Here is a 22,822-nt window from a genome sequence, read left to right as displayed (position 1 = left end):
ATTAGCAGGTGGTCTAAGTTGAAATTTCTAGATAGGAAATCGAAGAAAAGACATTGTAGTTTGATCTAGCAAAGGGCTATTTTTTGGACATTTTATGAAAAAAATATTAGCCAATTTGGTTGAAAATTTGCTCATTTTTTACATATGTATGATTAAATGGATGATATTCACCAAACATTTACCAATTTTAACAGTAAATTACATTCTATAAGTATGAATTTTCAAACCAGAATAGTCACCTACAATATTATACTTAGAAAAAATATTAAATCCTTAAAAATTACCCCGTGGAGAAGAGTAGCTATATGACTGGTCCATTTTTTAGAAACATGAATTTTTTAGAAAGATGATGGTGTTGTTGCATTCCTCAATTCCATTAGGAAAAGCCCAAGTTTACTCACCCCTCTACTTTATCATGCTTCTATTCTTTCATTTCATTTTGCTTTTGTTCAATATTTTAGTGTATTTTAAGTATTTCTTGAAACAACATTGGACCACACAGAAGATATATGGGGAGTTACACAAATTTGCAAGCACCATCTTTTGTCACCGAATTTCGGATACTCAGCACCCCCATTTTTGCTCTTCGATGCCATTAAATTGACGTGATTGTTGTCCAAGTTCTTCGTTAGGTAGACCTTGCGCTTTTTCTCCTAGGTGGTTTTTTTCTCATAACAGGGTTGAAAACACAGATTGAATCAGGTGTATATTGCATCGTTGTTCATACAATTGAATATTGGTGATAACACCAACATAGAGGAATTAAAATATTGAAGGCAATGTGTATATATAGACTAGCAGGTGAAATCTCAAAATGACTAGCTTAAAAGCTTTCGAGTCACAATTGGCAGCTAAAGAAACTTTCCATCCATATTCAAAACATGAAGAATTTAGATTTTTATTGTAGATTGAACAACTTATGTGATATTCTAAAACACAAGACAATAATCTACTCTAATCTTCAGTGGAAACCAAAATTGATCGTAGAAAACAATAAGCAGAAAAGGAAGAATATCAATTGCACACAACACAATATTTCTTTGGGAAAAGCAACTGCTAAAAAAGCTTGACTATATATATTGCAATAACCAGAGTACGTGAGAAGAAAATACAATGCTTTTTCAACCCGAACAATTCCTACACAAGTACAATCTATCTTTCTGCCTCACAAGCTAGCTCAAGCCAACACTTAGTCAATTATGTTGCCTTCCAAGACCCTACTTCCTTGCGCAATTCCTAAGAGAATTAGACTATATTTAATTGGGAAATTCTACATTAATGACTGAAAAATCCATCCATAGGCCCTCAACTGATTGCATTCACCATCTGTACAACTCGGAAAAGTGTACAACTGATAGTAAATTGTCCCATAACTCTAATCTCAACTCGGTCTTCCTCTAAACTGATATGCATGGGTTATTTATGAGTGGATCTTCAGTTAAATGGTGGAGTAATGAAGATGCATTGGTCCCCATCCCCACTATTAGACCTTTTACTATTTCCTCCAACAGTTAGAACTAGTGTCACTGACTATAACTTAGTTAGACTGAATTAATTAATTATAAATCAAAACAGTTGAACTTGGGCCCCTAAATTTAGGGATCACTCTACATGACTCTAGATGGACTTCTAACTCGAGTTTCTGAAGCCAACTAGGTCAATTTAACTTAGTTAACTATTACAAGTTGCTATGAGAATATAATTTCGATTTAATTCCTAATTTAATTCAAGGACAAATTAAATTAGGATTTCTTGTTGCTATTTCTGACACTCCCTCTCAACAAGAAAAGGATTATCTACTACCCCAATCTTACTTCTTTGAAAGTCGAATTTGCATCTTGACAAGGCCTTCTTCAGAATATTTGCATCCTGCTCCTCTGTGGGAATGTACTCTAAAAACATAATTCTCATCTACACACAATCTCGAAGATGATGATACTGGATATCAATATGCTTGGACCGATAATGAAAAAATACATTCTCAGAGAGTTTGATACAACTCTGTTTGTCATAGTAAATCACAGTTGGATCCCTTTGCTGACCAAATAAACCAACCATAATCTTCCTCATCCAGATAGCCTCACAAGCTTCTTGACTAGCAACCATGTATTCAGCTTCCGTTGAACTAAGTGAAATTGACCTTTGTTTCCTATTGTACCAAGAAACAATCGTTGACCCAATACTGATGATCCCACCTAATGTGGCCTTCCTATTGGATGGACTCCCTGCTCAATCTGCATCGGCGAAGCCTTGAAGCTTTACTCCCTATGTCCGTCTGTACCAAAGACCATATTGAGTAGTGCCTTTGAGGTATCTCAACACATGTTTGTATTCCTTCCAATACATCTTGGTCGGCTTAACCATCGCTTGACTAAGCTGGTTAACTTCATAACACATGTCCAGTCATGTGTTCACCAAATACATGAGTGAACCCAGAAGTTTCCTATAAATAGCAGCCTCCACTACTTCACCAGAAGGAGCATCATCCTTCGTCCAGTTACCTGCTAGAGGAGTCTCCATGGGTTTAGTGCTCTCCATGTGGAACTTCTTGAGTATCTCGTAGGCATAATTTCCCCAAGAGACAAATAGTTCCTCATCACCTTATGATACTTCCATACCCAGAAAGTAGTGCATGAGCCCTAAGTCCTTCATTTCAAACTCTCTTACAAGATCCTCTTTTAAAGACTTTATAATATTGCCATCACCTATCATAATCAAATCATCAACATTTAAAACAATAATCAACAATTTACCTTCAACCACAACATGGTAAAGGTTCACATCTACTTCAGTTTTGGTGAATCCCAACCCGGTGAAATAGTTATCGATCCTGGTGGACCAAGAACGAGGTTCTTATTTCAATCCATACAATGCTCGCTTGAGTCCGCACACATGCGAATCTCTATTGAAGGTCTCAAATCCTTCATTCTGCTCAATATACACCTCTTCGTCGATCATTTCATTGAGGAATGTTGTATTTACATCTATCTGATGTATCCTCCATCCCATCTACGCTGAGAATGCTAGAATGGATCTGATTTATGAGTACCTTTCAGTAGGAGCAAAATTCTCATTGTAATCAATCCCCTCCACTTGAGAAATCCCTATGGCCGCAAACCTGACCTTGTGTTTCTCCACACTACCATCTAGTGCTTTCTTTACCTTGTAAAGCAATCTGGAACTCACCGCTGGCTTGTCTACCGGTCCTGGGACCACATCCCAAACACTATTACTGGAAATGGAGTCATACTTCTCAACCATCGCATCAACCCAAACTGGTTGCTACACTTCTTCGTCAAAAGATGATGGCTCAATATCTACACATCCTCTCATTAGATCCATGTAGCCAGTGTAGCTCTTCAGTAACCTCCCTCGCCTGTGTTGTGATGTGGGTGCTACCACATTCTCTTTAGCATCATGCAACAACTTTTCAACCTCTCTTGTGTGCTTTCTCCCATCTTTGGAAGTCTTTGCATGAGGGGGTGTTTCCACTCCCTGCTCCTCTACATGTGGCTGCTCCACATCATCCTGAGGCTCTTCCTTAGGAGCTAAAAACACCTCAATTGCATGTAGCTGAAGCTCCCTCTCAAGAGAATAGCTCATGGTCTTCTCTTCATCGAATTTTACATCTTTGAAAACTACTATCATCCTGTTGTGTGGCTGGTACACCTGATAATTTTTACTTGTATAAGTGTACCCCACAAATATGCCTAACTTAGTTGTTGGCTCAAGCTTTTTCTGTGCATATTTGGTTACATGGCAGTAGACTAATGAACCAAAAATCCTGAAATGTGCCAAATCTGGTTTCTTCCCTGAAAAAGCCTATTCCGGTGTACTCATCCTGAGAATTTGATGAGGGCTTATGTCCTGCAGATAAACAACTTTGTTGCATTCTTCTCATACAATACTTATGTTCTTCCTTTCAGCCACCCCATTCCATTATGGGTTACGAGGTGCTATAAACTCCTATCAAATGCCTTCTGATGCATATAATTTTTTGAAATCATTCGGCACATACTCTCCACTGTTATCGCTTATGAGAGATTTAACTTTCCTGCCAATAACTTTCTCGACAAGTGTTTTAAATCCACAAAACTTAGAAAAAGTATGATCTTTTTTCTGCATCAAGAATATCCAACACTTACGAGAAAAATCATCAAAAAATATCATATAATTCCTGTGCTTGATCGTGGATGCTGTAGAGAACATTCCACACACATTGGAGTGAACTTGATCGAGGATCACCTCTGCTCGACTGCCTTTGTCATGAAAGAAAGCTTTGGTGTACTTTCCCAATGTACACCCTTTGCATGTATCTACCTGCTCTAGTTTAGCCTTAGGAAGACTAGTAGAAATTTACTCCATGATCTTCAAAGTGCCATGGTGCAATTGACCCAACCTCCTATGCCACAACTTGCTAATGTCTCGATTTTGCACCTTCTCTGCTTTCACGCTTAAGGAAGCACAATATTCTATGTCCAACATGTAGAGGTGCTTCTCTCGAACACCCATCCTCTTCACCTATCTCGTGGCTATGTGATCAAGGAAGGCCTTTCCCTTAATAAATATCACATCATAGCCTCTATCCTACAACATGGCAACATATACCAAGTTCTTCTTTAAACCAGGAACATATATAACATCTTGCAAAGTAAGGGGAGACTATGACAAAGGTAGTTGTACTAATACAGTTAGTGATATACCTCCCATCATCACCCATATCGATATGCATCTAGAGATCCTTATCCTCCAAGTTACTGAAGAGCTCTTTGTTACCGGTCATGTGGAAAGAAGCTCCAACATCCAAGTACCACACCCTACCCATCATTGATGACACCATACAAGCGATGAGGGTAAAATCGAGTTCGAACTGTGAAGAAAGGACCTCACTTGCCTCTCCTCTTGAGGGCTTCTTACTAGCCTTCTTATGCAAACATTTTGTGGCAAAATGTCATAGCTCGTGAGAGTGAAAACACTTGGTTTTAGACATGTACTTCTTCTTTCCGCCCTAACAAGAATCTGATTTGGAATGGGATGAATTCCCCTTCCCTTTCTTTTCCTTACCAACTAAGGCACAATTCTCCTCATCATCATGCTTTGATGAGGATTTGTGTCTAGTGTTCCACTGAATCTCTTCCTATACCAAGTCAGACCACAACCGCTCCCACTCTGGTGTCTTCTCCTTCCCATTAACAGAGTCCTAGTAACTGTGCCAAATCTTGGGAAGTCCTAGAAGTGCTAGGCTCACCAGATCATCTTCAACACCATTAATCTTGACACTTCCAAGTTCATTGCAACATTGGGTGAACTTGTTCAAGTACTTCGGAATTGAGTGACCCTTCTCCATCTTGATTTTTGTGAGTTTTTCCTTCAGTGCCAGCTTCTTGTGGTCACCGCTATTTTGAGACAGATCTGTCAATGCCTTCCACATTGCAAATGGAGTTTCCTTGTCATGGATATTTAAGACAATATGATCTCAATATTCTTCTAGGATAATCCTTCTCACCTTTTCCACACACCTTCTCCATTCAACCATATATTTATCATATGATGCTGGAGGCTTGGGAATATCATGATCTATGAATTCCTTTAGCCGATTTTCTTCCAACACTACCTCCATCATGTCCTTCCAAGCTATGTAATTTGAGCGGCCCTCCAGGGCATACTCAAGACTCAAACCATAGAATGACATTTTACTGACTCTGAAGAATGAACTATGAATTCGATTTCACTTGCACAACAAACTTGAATTATCCTCTTCTATATTGCCTTCTTTTCTGATACCATGTAGATTTTTACTTGTAGATTCAAAAAATTATGTGATATGCTAAAACACAGGAAAAGAATCTACTCTACTCTTCAGTAAAAACCAAAATTGATCGATGAAAACAATAAGCAGAAAAGGAAGAATATAAATCGCACATAACAAAATATTTCTCTGGGGAAAGAAATTGCTAAAAACCCCTACTATCTATATTGCATTAACTAGAAGATCTGAGAAGAAAATACAATGCTTGCTCAACCCGAATAGTTCCTGCACAAGTACAATCTATCTCTCTGCCTCACAAGCGAGCTCAAGACAACACTTAGCAATTATTCTGCTTGCCAAGCCCCTACTTCCTTACCCAATTCCTAAGATAATTATCCCATATTTAATTTGGAAATTCTTCACTCATGACTGCACAATCCATCCATAGGCCCTCAACTGATTGCATGCACCATATGTACAACTCAGAGACTTATACAACTGACAGTACATTGTCCCTAAACTCTAATCTCAACTAGGTCTTCCTCTGAACTAACATGCATGAGTTATTTATGACTGAATCTTCAGTTAACTAGTGGAGTAGTGAAGTTGCACTGGTGCATGTCCCCACTAATAGACCTCCTACTAGTTCCTCCAACAATTTGAACTAATTTAACTGATTATAACTCAGTTAGACTAAATTAATTAATTACAACTTGTTGTGGCCACAACCACCACCCTCTTTAAACATGCTCTAGTAGAAAATTTGAATGGGTCCCCTAGAAGTTTGATCTTTCACTTCTTCGAATGATCTGTTTTTATCCCTTTATAAATGTCTGTTGCATGAGTCATCTATAACCCTTTCCAACCCTTCATTCATATCCTTCATCGGGACTCTTTCAAATCCTCATAAACGTTCATGGTGCCCTACGACCGTACATATAATCACCCCTCTCATTACCCCTCGAAACCTTCTATCACGCCTTTATTTCCATTATAACTCTTTACAATGGAAATGCTTCACAAACATGCATAAATCACCCTTTTCTGCCTATCGCAATCAACACTAAGGCATAATGTTCACCACTGTACTGTGGACCCGACGACATTATGAACCATATTATATACATTATCGGGTCCGGAGCCCCATTGCATATCACAATTGGCGGGATTCCAAGACTATATAGATATAAGGCGCACCTGTCTTCCAGACCCGATGGCATTATTAACCACAGTATATATATTTCGGGTCCAGAGCCCCATTGCATATCACAATCGGCCGGGCCCTAGGGCTCATATATAACGCGCACCACTATACTCTAGACCTGACGACATTATTAACCATAATATATATATCGGGTCCAGAGCCTTTCGCATATCGCAATCGGCGGGAATCAAAGCCGAGCCATAAAGCCAAAGCGATATAGTGGACCCGGCATGACTATCAAGTATAATACATACATTATCGGGTCTGCTTCCCCAATCGCATATCGCAATTGGTGGAACCCAAGGGTTATATATAAGGTGCGCTGTGATATTCCGGACCCGCCGACAACTATGAATCTGGGTATATAGTATTTCAAGTCCGGCCTTATGGTTGGATGCGGGTTTTTCCTGTGTATTCCCATGTTTTTGATAAAGTGTTGTGGTCTGGTATTTAAAGGGAAAGCCCATTGAAGCATTGCGATGCGATATGGCGGACCCGATGATAACTATAGGCCCGGGTGTATATCATTTCAAGTCCGGCCTTATGGCTCGGCCGCGGGTTTTCTCGTGTTTTCCTGTGTATTGCGATGAAAGGCTGTGGTCTGGGTTTTCAAGGGAAAATCCCGTAAAATGAATAGGTCTGTCCTTGAAACATTGTTAAGGCAATCCTTGAGTAAAATTGAATATTAGGGGCAACGAGAATACATGTCACAACAAGGTTCGGTGGTTTGACAATTAGAGTTGCTCGGCGTTGCAAGATTAAATAGAAACTAAGGCTGAATGCAAGGTTTGTTTATGATCATGTTGTGTTATTTTATAATCATAAAACTATTGTTAATCATCTCTGCAGGCGAGGAGTAAAAAAGAAACGCATGAGAAGATATGGAGAGTCCATATATGCAGATGTGTTCCGTTTAAAGAGGCAGCCTTAGGCATTCTTGGTCGGGTTCCACGTCTTGTCTGTGTATTCCGAAAGTGAGATTGCCCCAGGTTTCACCATGAAGAGATGACGCACAGTCATCCTCTTCTAATCAACATCTATTCATTTCCCCAGGAACTGAAGTGCTCTAGTGATAGGAAATGCCTTCTGCGTGTCAGCAGTGACACAGACTGTTCTACGTCTATGTATTCTGATCTGTATATTGAAAAGCATTGGGGAAGGCGAAAGACAAGAGACTGACAGTCATTTCCAGCTGCATAAGTAATACCTCTAGAGGAGAAGGGGGATTTTTTTGGGTAGAACAGCTTTTGAGTTATTATGAATAAAGCTGACCGTTTGGTTCTAAAAAGAGCCTTTTGTTTCAGACCTATGCTCTTCCTCTTTTATATGTTTGGAATCAGGGTGTTGTTGTTGGCATAAAGATAAATGTGTTTTGATTCGTGCATACTGATAACATACAGGTCATGGTTATTCTTGGTTATGCGAATATAATTCAATAGCATGCTTAACTCATGAAAGGTTGTTGATTTGAAACATTTTTAAACATCAATTGCAAAGTGTTATTTGTATGGAAAGGAATGTGTATTCTTGTATAAGTAATTGGATTGCAATTAGGATTTAATATAACCTTGTTCCTATGTGGACAAGTAATTGATTCATTAGGACTTGGGATCTATATATGTTGTTTAACCTCCTTTTGTTATGCTCCTGCAAGGTAGATTAGAGTAGTTAGAATTAGCATAGATAGGATTTAATACATATAGGTTAGCTGTTGCTTTTTGTTGATTTAATTGAAGTCCTCCTCAAGGAAGCAATCTCTCAACACCTTTAATAGTTTACGGGATCCTTTAAAACCCGTTGGAGCTAGCCATCCCAAACGAAAGCAGACCTAATTTGGGTTTGCGATCGGGTTATTCCCCTTGATGGTATAGCGAAAATTCTCCATGTCAAAAAAATGGCGCTAGAAGGAGGGCCTGGAATATCATCCACAGTTTTTCAAGATTTCATCTATAAATGCCACTCATGGATTCAAAAAGGTTAATGTATGGATCGTAAAGGTTGAAAAGATCATTCCGCCCATTGGGAAGATCCTTATTTCGAAGAAACAGAGATCCCTCTTCGTCTCGTGTCCGGGTCACCCAAAGAAGAGAGACTGTGGGAGTATCCTGTCACTGAGGAACAACCAGTTAGAGTGCTTACTCGTGCCTACGCTCGCTCCCTATCTCAGCTTCCCATCTTCCATTCCTTACCTCTGACAGCTAAAAGAAAGCCAAGGATCCTTCCCATAAGCGAAGAGACATCTGCAACCCCTTCTCTTGAAGATATTGTGCTAGAATCTTTGCAAAGTATCGACACTCCTTGGGAAGAAATTCCTGAGGGTTCCCCCTCTGATGGTAATCCCTGGCTTGATTCAGAAAATCCTAGCAAAGAACGCCTCAAAGAAACCCTCAACCAAAACCTCCATACCCATAATATGGCTAACGTTCCCCCTTCGAGTGGGCATCAACCTTTACTTCCTCCTCTGGGTGGGAATCAGCCTCCACCACCTCCTCTAGGTGGGAATCAACCTCCACCTCCTCCGAGAGCACTCCCTCCCTGTCTTACACAGGATTCCGTAGCAGTACCTGGGCAGCAGCATGCCTTACCTAAGAATTCAGAAAGAGTATTTCCTAAATTCAACCCTCAGCAGGGAGACACTACTGATAACCATATTCATGTTAGAAAATTATATATTACGGAGCAATGGAACACATAAAATATTGCAGAATAAAAACACAGAAAATGCATAGAACAAGAGAGACACAGATATACGTGGTTCACCCAGTTTGGGCTACATCCACGGAGAACAACCAGTCGTTCATTTTATATTATCCAGCAAACTGAAGAGATACAACCTGCATCAGATCCTCTGTAACATCCTCTTCACTCTCAATCTCCTCTCTCTTCCTCACTCAGAATCTAGATATACATAGACACAATACAATTCCCTCATATATTGTGAGGGGTTTCCTTCTAGGGCAAAAAACCATAAATTAAACATAACTTCTACTGTCGGATCATCCGCCTAATGAATGGCCCAGATTGACTAGAAATTACTAGACTTTTACAAGGTAATTTTACATCTATTTTTAGCTTCGAGGGCGCTGCCCCCGAACGCCCACCGGGGGACCGCTGGCCCCCGGACCTCCCAGTTGGGAGGGATTTACCCCCGCGGGGGGACAAGTCCCCCCCGCGTGGAGGGGTGTACAGTCTTCCTGGGGAATACATCTAGCTAAAACCTTTGAATACAGAAGATAATCAAGCTCCACACCCAACAATCTCCCACTTGGAGATTGATTATAGCAACTCCACCGCTGCTTCATTTGCTAGACAATGACTCCACTTTGGACCTGGATGTTTCTCATCTTCTTCATCATACTTGAAGACTAATTGAAACTGAGAAGATTCTCAGTTTCTCCCTGGTTACAACTTTTGTTAGCATATCTGCAGGATTCTGGCTAGTGTGTATCCTTTCCAACTTCAACTGTCCATCTTCCAATGCTAACTGTATGAAATGGTACTTAAGAAGTATATGTTTAGTCTTGGAATGAAATGAAGAGTTCTTTGCAAGATGTATGGCACTCTGGTTGTCATTGTATAACCTTCCCAAGTCCTTCTTCTTACCCAATTCATCCAAAAACCTTTGTAACCAAATCATTTCTTTACTAGCCTCTGTAGCAGCAACATACTCTGCTTCTGTTGTTGAAAGTGCAAGAACACTTTGGATTTTTGAAACCCAATTGACAGTTGTTCCACCTACAGTAAATACATATTCTGTAGTGCTCCTCCTGTTATCTCTGTCACCTACCATATCTGCATCAACATATCCCTATAGAGAAATGATTGAACCACCAAAGGATAATGCTTCATTTGTGGTACCTCTCAAATACTTGAGAATCCACTTCACTGCCATCCAATGTTCTTTTCCCGGATTGTTCATGTACCTGCTTACAACTCCCACTGCATGTGCAATATCAGGCCTTGTGCAGACCATTTCATACATTAAGTTTCCAACTGCTGATGCATATGCGACTTTAGACACATGAGCCACTTCTTCCTGAGTATTGGGACACGCCTCACTTAATTTGAAATGGCTAGTGAAAGGTATACTAACTAGTTTTTCATTCTGCATACTAAACCTTTTCAACACCTTTTCTATGTACTCACTTTGAGAAAATGTTAATTTGTGATTCTTCCTGTCTCTAGTTATTCTCATACCAAGGATTTGTTTTGCAGCACCCAAATCCTTCATTGCCAATGAGTTTGCCAATTTTATTTTGAGCACATTTATTTCCTGCATGTTAGGACCTGCAACAAGCATGTCATCTACATACAATAACAATATAATATAGCTGCCATCATTTTTCCTTTTGAGATAAACACAATGATCAGAGTGACATCTAGTATAACCTTGTTCAGACATAAACCTGCCAAATTTTAGATACCACTGCCTTGGAGCCTATTTTAAGCCATACAAGCTCTTCTTCAACCTGCACACTAGTTTCTCCTTCCCTTTTACCTCATATCCTTGTGGCTGCTGCATATATATCTCTTCCTCCAAATCCCCATGGAGAAAGGCTTTCTTTACAACTAACTGCTCAAGATGCAAATCTTCAGCTACTACTAGACTTAAAATAGTTTTGATTGAAGTCATTTTAACAACAGGAGAAAATACTTCATCAAAATCAATACCTTTCTTCTGTGCAAACCCCTTCACCATAAGTCTACCTCTGTACCTCTGTTTTCCTCCATCTTCTTCCTTCAGCCTGTAAACCCATTTATTTTGCAATGTTGTTTTACCTACAGGAAACCTAACTAAGTCCCAAGTCTGGTTATGTGCTAAGGAGTCCATCTCTTCTTTCATGGCTTGCTCCCACTTCTTCCTGGTTTCTACCTGCACTGCTTCTTCATAACATTCTGGTTCACCGGAATCAGTCAACAATACATAATATAATGAAGGAGAGTATCGTTCAGAGGGTCTACTTATCCTGGTACATCTTCTAACACCACTTTTAGGTGTTTGAAGTGCTTGTTGTTGTTGTGGTTGTTGTTCTAGCTATTGATCATTATGATGTTCAGGCACCATCACTTTTCCTGTGATATCGTCAAGCACTGTGTATTCTTTGTTTTCTTTTTCCTTTTTCTTTTCCTGCACTGATTCTTATACAAGACCTTTTCATTGAATATTACATCTCTATTCCTAATGATTTTGTGATTTCCATAATCATATATGCGATAACCAATATCATTAACACCATATCCAATAAAGGTACATTTCTTTGATTTTGCCTCAAGCTTTGTTCTATTTTCTTTGTTAATGTGGACAAAAGCTTCATAACCAAAAGTCTTTAAAAATGAGTAGTTTACCTTTTTATCTATCCATGCCTCCTCTAGAATACCACCATCCAAGGAACTTGAAGGCCCTCTGTTTATTAGATGAACAACAGTATCTACAACATCTTCCCAAAATTGTAAACGCAATCCTGCATGCAATCTCATGCACCTTACACGCTCCATGATTGTCCTATTCATCCTTTCTGACACGCCATTTTCTTGTGGTGTTCCTGAAACTTTCTTCTCTCTACGAATTCCATTCTCTGAACATTACCTATAAAACTCTTTGCTACAATATTCACCTCCATTATCTGATCTGAGACACTTCAACCTTTTTCCTGTCTCATTTTCAACCAAAGCTTTCCATTTCTTGAAAGTATCAAATAAATCAGATTTATTTCGAATACAATAAATCCAGGTTTTTCTGGTTGCATCATCAATAAAAGTAACATAATAACGAGAGCCACCAAGAGATGATACCTGAGTAGGTCCCCATACACCTGTATGCACAAGCTCTAACTTTTCGCTCTTCTTTTCTTTCCCAACTCTAAGGAATCTGACTCTCTTCTGTTTTCCATAAACACAGTTCTCACAGAATTTTAAATCAACATGCTTCAAACCTGGCAACAAATTTCTTGAGTGAAGAATCTGCATCCCCTTCTCACTCATGTGCTCGAGCCTATGATGCCACAATGTCGTATCTTCTCCTGTAGAGGTTAAAGCATTAACAAAATTAGAAATACCATTGCATAAGTACAATGTACCAACCTTTTCTCCTTTCACTATTACCAGGGATCCTTTAGTGACCTTCCAGGTTTTATCTGTGAAAGTACTTACGCAACCTTCACCTCCCAACTGCCCTATTGAAATTAGATTTTTCTTCAGATCTGGAACATGCCTTACCTCCTTCAATAGCCATTGATTTCCATTTTGCTATTTTATGAAAACTATACCCATTCCAACGATTTTATGGGTTTATCATCACCCAATCGAACCTGTCCAAAATCTCCTTGAACATAATCATGAAAATGTTTCTTATCAGGTGTGGCATGGAATGAGGCCCCTGAATCTACTACCCAGGCATCAATAATATTTTACAATGAAATAATCAAAGCATCTTGCAACACATCACCTGTTACATTCGCTTCATGATTGTTTTCTTGCTGCACGTCTCCTTCTTTTCCCTTTTGAGACTTGCAATCTTTCTTTAGGCGTCCTTTCTTCCCGCATTTCCAACACACTATCACCGATCTGGACTTGGATCTGCCTTTTCTTGACTTACTACGATATCCTGGGCTCTTTCTTCTTTCCATTTTTCTTCCCCTAGTCTCTGCAGTCAAAGCATTACCTGATGTCTCAATGGAGCTTTTCCATCACATTTCCTCGCTAAGGATTGCACCAACAACATCATCAAACTTTAAAGTACTAGACCCAGGGACAGAGTTATTAATGGCCATAACTAAACCATTCCAACTTTTTGGCAATGAGAACAAAAATAACAGAGCCCTAACTTCATCATCAAAATTTACCCCTACAGAACTTAACGGAGTTGTAACCGTATTAAAATCATTTAAATGGTCTGCAACAGATCCACCTTCTGACATCTTCATATTAAATAAATGCTTCATAAGAAATACCTTATTTGAGGCCAAGGGTTTTTCATATAGTTTGGCCAATGCTAACATCAAGCCCTGTGTTTCCGTTTCCTTTGAAATATTAAATGCTATCGATGGCGCTAGGCACAACCGTATTGTTCCAAGTGCCTTTTTGTCGACAATATCCCATTCTATGTCTGTCATACTCGTCGGCTTCTTTGTCTTTCTGCTCAATGGTAGGTATAGATCTCTATGATACAAATAATCTTCCATCTGCATCGTCCACAACTGGTATTTTTGACCGTTGAATTTTTCGACCCTAAACCTACCATCTTCCGCCACTGCTCCCACTCGAACCAGGAACCTTTCTCTCCTATGAGTTTATCAGCCAAATAGACGTTCGTCTCTAATAACAGTTCTTAGAAAATTATATATTACGAAGTAATGAAACACATAAAATATTGCAGAAATATAAACACAGAAAACGCATAAAACAAGAGAGACACAAATATACGTGGTTCACCCAGTTTGGGCTACGTCCATGGAGAAACAACCAGTCCTTCCTTTTATACTATCCAGCAAACTGAAGAGATACAACCTACAGCAGATCCTTTGTAACACCCTCTTCACTCTCAATCTGCTCTCTCTTCCTCACTCAGAATCTAGATATACATAGACACAATACAATTCCCTCATATATAGTGAGGTGTTGCCTTCTAGGGAAAAAAACCCTAAATTAAACATAACTTCTACTGTCAAATCATCCGCCTAATGAACGGCCCATATTGACTAGAAATTACTAGACTTTACAAGGCAATTTTACATCTATTTTTAGCTTTGGGGGCGCTGCCCTCGAATCCCCGCCGAGGGACCACTGGCCCCTGAATCCCCCAGCTAGGGGGGCTTTACCCCTCGGACCCACGCGTGGAGGGTGTTACACTAAAATTTGTTGCCATGACTATTTGTAGTCAGTATGGCTCCATCAATAACCATACTGTCCTCCTTGGCAAGTCTTATACCTCTGTTCCTCATGTCAAACTCCAAGAAAGAGAGAAAGTCTTTAAAAAGTCAATATAACTCTGGTTACGCAGTTTCTCTTACCCTTACCTGCGTGTACGCACCTCAAGTACATAATACCTGCGTAGTTGTACGCTCTGTCTGTAAAGGGGTGGGTGCGTACTCTTGTAAAGGTCAAAAGGCGCAAGTTTTACTTCAAAAAACTTACTTGTGGTCGATTCTAGAGCATTCTAGAAGATGGTTTGACGTGGATTGAGCGCCTCCAGATGGTTCATGCATCCCAATGAAAGAGGAACTTATCCCATAAAGAGGGGAGCTATCCCTTTGAAAGAGGGGCTTATCCCATTGATGGTGGACCTGATTAACTTCCTCCAAAGCACTATAAATATAGGCATTGGGCCAGAGGGAGGGGAGGTTGAAAGATGAACATTCCTAAGGGTAGATGCTGCTGAAATTAGGACTCCCTTTTAGAGCTTGAGAGGAGAGATTCCAATCCTTTCTTAGCTTCATTTGGAAGTGGGTGAGCTGATCAAAGTAAAAGAGAACTCTTGTTGGACCCTGGGAGGGACCTGCACAACACCAAGGCACTGGTTGTAATGGTTTCTTTTGTTTCCAATTCATGCAATTAAGTTCATTTTTCTCAACACGTTTTTATATATAATTTGTTTTATAAACTCCTTGGTCTTTATGATGAATATGTTTTATTGTATGAGTTATTCAGGTGCTATGTAATCGTTTGCTTGTTAGTGAATGCAGGCTTCAAGGAGAAGGAGCTCATCTGGATCAAAGAGGCTTGGCTGCTACAAACAAGTGTTGGACTAAAGGTAAGCCTTAAACACCTGGTTGCTTTTATGTTAATGCATATTTAGGGAAAGATAGTGCTTGATTGTTTTGTTTGTCACTAGAAAAGCCTTGTTTTCTAGGGAGGTCGGTTCTGTCTGCAAAATTGACTCTTTCCGCATGACAAAATGGAGACTCCACCGGGGAATCCATGGATTTGATTGATTTCTCTTTTGATTGATACTTTGATTTGAGAAAATCTAATTTCTTTCTAGTTTTTGACTGATTGACTGTGAATTTGGGTGGAATAGCTTAGGGTTAAGTTAGTTTTTATTTGTCTTGATTTTGAGAGCAGTACGCACCCTCTGCGTTAAGCACAGTGCGTACCTGTACGCACTTCTGCTTTGTACATAGAGCGTGGCCGCACCTGTGCAAACAGGCTGCCTGCGTACCCTGTTAAAAGTTTAGAAAATTTCCATTTTTTCCTTTTTACCCATTAGATTTTGTTTATAGATTGTTTATTGCTGCCCAGATCCACTAGTTACCTGTCAGAAGCTTTCATCTAAGCTTGTTTCATTAGCATCAAGGGTTTTAGTGAAGTTCATAGAAATTCTAGCCCTAGGTTTGATTTTTGTATTGGTCTTGTAGTGACTTTGGCTTTAGAAGTTGTAAAAACCTTGGATATCCCTGGTCTTTTCAGTCTTCTTAGGAGTCGGACCTTTCGTAAAATCCACCTTTGTTTGAGAAACCTACCGTTGTGTTGTCTCTTTGCGGAATTTCAAGAAGGCTTGTTGGTTAAGCTGTGAATTTCATTCTTAAGAAAAAGAACAAGAGTTTTGATTTTTGTTTTTGACTGATTTATGATTCTGCATGAATTAGTCCTTGGTTGAATTGTAACTGAGTAAAACAACCTGGAATTATATTTTGTAGGCTTTTACCTCATTAGATTTGCTTTTAGGTAAATTTCTCTTAGATTTTCATAGATCTTAAACTTGATTAGATTTTTATAGATCTTAAAATTGATTTTTGTTAAGTAGATTTACATGCTTTGTTAAAATAGGAAAAAAAATACAAAATCTCTTTTGAGGAAAGTTTGTTTTAGTAGCGTTTGAAGTCTTTGAAAAGAGAAAGGAAGTTTTCGTGAAATAATTAGTGGTCATGTGTTGTGTGCTTTGGAAAAGATAAAGAGATTGTTTCTTTGATTTTCATTGCCAAGAAAGTTGTCTTTATAAATTTTGCATTCTCCAACTCTCTTAGCTAGGGAATTCATTGAAAAGGAAAGATTGTTTTGTTTCATCCTAGGTGCATCTTTTTAGTGGATTTGAGTCGAGTCTACACACCATCAGTTTCATCTCCGCTACCTTTTGTCCTAAAGAAAAGCCATAAAAATTAACGCTTAAAGTAAAATTGACTTAGTAACTTTTTATTTACTAGGGCTCTGATACACCAATATAGATCAGGCTAGTGTCTTGGAGTAGGAGAGTAATTAACTCTCCAAGACAGTTAAACCAAACAAGTAGCTTATCTTGTGGTAGGATAAATCCAACTGTTACATTTATGCTCTGGGAAAGCTCCTCTTAAAGGTGAAGCACGAGATCGTGTCCGAACTAGTGAGGGAATCAATCGTCCTTCATTGGGAACGACGCCAGATATGCACGTACTACAAATGGTAAACCTCGGATTAACCATTGTCGAGGAGCCTGGGGTCACTTGTCGGTAAACCTTGGATTATTGTCAAGGAGCCGGCAAGGGGATTGAGCTTGTTACTCTGCCCTTGCGTGCTATCGGATCGTAGACTGTTCCCCCAGGTATATTTGTTGCTGTTGGTGACCTTAGTGACTATTATCTTTAGGATTCTTCCTAAGGTGACGGTGGAGGGAAGATCCCACTGTACCTGGAGCAGACGTCGGCTAGACTCACTTGGATTTTCTGGGGGGTTCACTTCACTCGAGACGGTTAAAGTGGAGGAACTTGGTCCAGTCTATTCATTAAGCAGGTTGCCGGGGTAACTGTTCCACCCGCCACTTCTTTACTGAATTCTGCGATGTTGGATTTCATCACCAACTAGTGTTTTCGGTCCGGAAGGTTACTGTTTGTGTGTGGTTTGACACCCTAGATTCTTTAGGCGTGTGATTCGAATTTGTTTGGTTCTTTAGAGACTTTAGGCAGTTTTGCTTTGAGATTTTACTTTGTTTGCGTGTGCAGTAGTTAAAAGTTTTTAGCTGTGGCTGAATTACCAAGACAGTCCCATATACTACGGGGCCAGTCTCCTGATGTTGTAACCGTGGCTTATTTGTTGAGGAAGTCCCGTAGACTTTGGGGCCAACCTCCTGAAGAAGTCCTGGGCCATTACAAAGGTTTGAAAGTCCTCGTAACTCCTAGTGGCAGTAAAGTAGGGTCACCTGAAGAAGGAGAGTCTTCGTTGGTTGTTCATCCTGATTACCAAACTTTAGAAACAGGTTATAATCCTGAAGCTATTTCGGTTTCCAAACTTGCTGGTAGCTTTTCATCTACTAGTGATATAGGCGAAGAACCTAAGATATCTGAACCTGTTACTCCGACATCGGGGTTAGTCTCTCCAGCTTCTAGTGCTCCTGATTCACCTAGGGTAGAAAGAGTAATCACCGAAAATCTACCTTATGGTTTGATAGCTATTGAAGAACTTGCTCCGGAAGAAGAAATAGGCATCCCTATCCCTGAAAATCAACCTACTATTGATCTAAGGGAGTGTGAATCAATTTTTTACAGTCCACCTAGAAGTACTACTTGGTATCTTTCTCTAACTAATTATTTGGACAACTCAGGGTTAAGTTTTTCACCACCTCGTGCTTCTTATCGACCTAGGGGTATTTATACTCCCGTAAATATGTCAGGTCAGTCGTCCATGTTTACTCAATTGCCTGAATCCTTTTTGTACGGCGGTCCTTCTGTTCCCTCTGGGTATCAGTCACTTTCTGGTACTTTTTCAGGAGCATCTCCTCAACCCATTGAACAAAGGATATTCACTGGAAGCAATGGTGCAAAGCCATTGAGCGTAGAAGACATTCTTATGATGTCAGGTTCTATTCCCAATTCTCAACCTCAAGGTGGCCAGTTACCGCCTGGGGGGCATCCTCAATTAACGCCTGGGGGGCAACCTCAAGGTACAAAATTTGCATATGGGGGAAACCTCAAGGACAGTATGTGCCTACGGTACATTACATTCCTCAAGGTCAACCCCAGACTCAATATGTACCCCAAGGTCAACCCCAGTATCAATTTATACCTCAAGGTCAACCCCAGTATCAGTACATGCCTCAAGGGTATCTACCCCAAGGTCAGTACTCGAACCAAGGTTTCCAACCACCCCAAGGTCAATCTTATGTTCAGGGAAATGTACCTTTCAATTATCAATCCTACCCTCAACCCGGTTATGGATCTCAATATCCTCAACCTGTTATGGGTCAATACCCCGGAATGAACATAGTGTGGGATCCATCGCAAGTTCAACAGGTGTTGCAGCCAAATGTACAGTTGTCATCTCAAACTGGACAACCCTTAGTTTCTGGTTCACCCCAGCAACCAGTCCAGTCTAATATTCAAACTTCTGTACCTTCGGTAGTTTCTCAGTCTGGGCCTATTTCGCCTCGTACTCCATCTCAAACAACTGCTGCAACTGCCGCAACATCTGTTCCATCTACCCCACTTACTTCTGGAGTATCGACAGCTCTGGTTTCTACTATTCCTGTATCTACTCCTCAGACATCTTTACCATCGTCTGGATCCACGATTCAAACTATGGTTCAGATGCCTATAGGACAACCTGGTTTAAGTACGGTTGTCACAAGTCAACCACAATTCGCTTATCAACTGTACCAGGGACAGTACCAATTCGGTCCTGCTGTCCAGCAGCCAGTTTACCAGTATCAACCGTATCCTGGGTACACTTATCAACAACCACAACAACCCCAGTACGGTCCGGTTAATCCTGGTTTTCCAGGAGGATACAATATCCCGAACGCGATTCCTATTCCTAGTTATCCTGGATATCCTCCTCCTGGGACTGTTCTCATGACCCAGAGTTTTAGGGATCCTAATCGGCAGCTACCATTTATCGCAACTTTGGATTTACCAGATTTGTCGCGCCTAATGAACGATCCAATCAATTATCTTCCGTTTTTGCCGCCAATGCCGAATAAGTTGCCCAGTGACATTCCCAAGTTCGAGGGTAAGTCTGGAGAGGACCCATCGAATCATGTGATGACTTACCACCTCTGGTGTGCCTCTAATTCCATCTCGGATGATTCGATACGCTTACGTCTTTTCCAGCACACTCTCATTGGTCTTGTGGCCAAGTGGTATATTGAGTTGCCACGGGCCTCTTTTTATAATTTTAGCCAGTTAGCTACCTCATTTTTAACTCATTTTCAGTTGCCGGTCAGATATGATAATGGCACGGAGTTACTAACTTCATTAAAGCAATCGACGTCCACTTATATTTCCGATCATATTCATGAATGGAGACGTCGAAGGCGGTTAGTGAAAGTTTTTATCCCAGACCAGATCTTAGCTGAATGGTTTGTTAAATCATTGTTACCGAAGATTACTGAAGACGTAGCTAAGGCCGGAGTAGTTACTGAGGAGCAAGTGATTGCTCAAGCACAGTACCTTGACTTAGTTTATACTCAGTCAGGTACGTTACACGAAAAGATCCTAGATCTTCCTAAGTCAAATCAAATCACTGCTGCTCCGTTAGGGTCTCATGTTGCTGATGGCATGATTGGTACGGTGAATACTAAAAGCAAGAAGAAATCCTCAAAGAATTCTTCTCCTATTATAACCTTACCAGACTCCCCGACAGGAGATTCTTCTGCTGAACTCTCCGCCGATATTCACGCTGTAGAGTCATCTACCGCTAAATCAAAATCCAGTGGGAAGAAGAAAGGCAAGAAGAAGAATAAAGCAGACAAAACTCCAAAGGAGAAAACTAAAAAAGCAAAATCTAATGATGAAAAGTGCAAGCCTCATTATCCATGTCTTATTTGTGAAGAAGAACACTTTACAAGAGACTGCCCTCATCGAGCAGAGGTTGCGAAGATCGTCAAAGGTTCCCAAATTCCTGCTGTCTTGAAGGATCCATTTCCAAAAGATAGCAAAATGATAGGTTCTTCCTCGAGTGCCAATGAAGAACCCATTTTGATGATGTCCCATGTAAGGATTGCGACTCGATCGCAAGATTATGGTAGTAAAAGTCCTGTTGATGGTAAAGAAGCAGAGTCTTCTCGTTTTAATCCATCAACCTCAGCTCCCGGTTCCGATCCACTACAGATCGAGAAACCTAACCCAGACTTAGTAATCAAACCGCCCGCCAAGGGTGTACTTCGAAGGTTTGCTTTCAATCCACATGCGAGAGCGGCCCAGAATTATAACATTGTTGAGGACTTAGCTGTTTCACCCTCAGTGATGTCGGCTTTGGAAGTGCTGCAATCATGTCCAGCACAACGCAAATTACTTTTGTCGGCTATAGGAGCTGTTGATGTTCAGGACCCGAACCTAATAATCTTTGATCTAGAAAATAGTACACCGCGTTTTCCTCATCAAATGGCTTTCCAGATCCCAGTGATAGTCAAAAACAGGCCTATTCATCGGACTGTAATTGATGAGGGAGCTTCAACGTGTATTATATCGATACAGTGTTGGAGATCGCTTGGTTCTCCTTCACTAAATCAATCCCCGACAATTCTTAAGGACTTTGATGGCCGTGGGTTTCATCCTTTTGGTATTCTACAAGATTTGCCTATAGGGGTTGAAGGAAAAACCGTTAGTCTAGATGTGGAGGTGGTTGATGCCCCTCTAGACTACAACCTTCTCTTGGGTCGAAGTTGGACTTACGCTATGACAGCGGTCGTTTCATCGGTCTTCCGAGTAATAAAGTTCCCACATAATGGAAAGATCGTAACAATAGACCAGTTGGCTTACTTTTCATCTGACCCATCCTCTTTAGAGAGTATTCAGCATGTCGGTAAAACGACTATCCCATATAAGGATGTTGGAGTAGGATTAGTTAAAGATGCCGGTTTACTGGGAACTTTTCCTTTTCCTCCACTCAACGCATCATCTTCATTTGCAACTATTCATATGATTACATCAGACACTATTTTTTATGACGATCCTTGGATCGTTCCTTCTGAATCTGAAATAGACTCATTTGGTAATTCTATGCCATTGAGTCCATATGAAATTGCCTATGAAGCCGTGCAGTCTTTTACCGACCTGTGTTCAACCAAACTCGACCAAATGAATGTGGTCCATGAGGAATCACTTTTCACATCAACCTTGGAGTTAATAGCGTTTCCCGAAGTTGTGTCATCTGACGAGCAACTTCGTGAACTCCTATGTCTAGATGATTTACCATGGGAGGATCTCCATCATAGATCTTCGTTTTTACCTGAGGATGATCATTTTGAAAATGATTTCTCATCAGTTTTTACAACTGAATATGTCAAGGAAGCTCAGAATCCCATGAAACATCCTGATTCAGAGCTGAATTTAGGGAACATCTCTCGAACTATTCCCATTGACATTTCAGTTAAGCCCGGAATTGTTGAAAACATTCATATAGGTGCCTCGTGTACAGATGACGAAATTCAGACATACAAGGCCCTATTTCAAGAATTTCGTGACGTGTTTGCCTGGTCCTATGAGGAAATGCCAGGAATTGATCCCGCGATTGTTGTTCATGAGATCAAGACTTACCCGGATGCTAAACCCGTCTGGCAACGTTTGCGTCAGATTCACCCACGAAAAGCTGCTGCAATTAAAGCAGAAGTTGAAAAGTTGTTGAAAGCAGGTTTCATTTATCTGATCCCGTTAACGGATTGGGTATCGAATATTGTTCCAGTTAACAAAAAACAGGGAACAATAAGAATATGCATCGACTATAGGGACATTAATCGAGCTTGTCCAAAGGACAACTACCCAACACCCTATATCGATCAAATCATTGATGATTGTGCCAGCAATGAAATATTTTCCTTTATGGACGGTTTTTCCGGATACAATCAAATCAATATTCTACTTGCCGATCAACTGAAAATGGCTTTCATTTGTCCATGGGGGACATTTTCTTATTGAAAATTACCTATTGGGCTTAAGAATGCCGGAGTAACTTTTCAAAGGGAAATG

This window comes from Pinus tabuliformis, chromosome 3_2 (genome assembly GCF_031772625.1).
Source record: "Pinus tabuliformis cultivar Carrire ecotype Pingquan chromosome 3_2, CPIR1, whole genome shotgun sequence".
Classification (NCBI taxonomy): domain Eukaryota; kingdom Viridiplantae; phylum Streptophyta; class Pinopsida; order Pinales; family Pinaceae; genus Pinus; species Pinus tabuliformis.
This window is presented reverse-complemented; position numbering follows the sequence as displayed.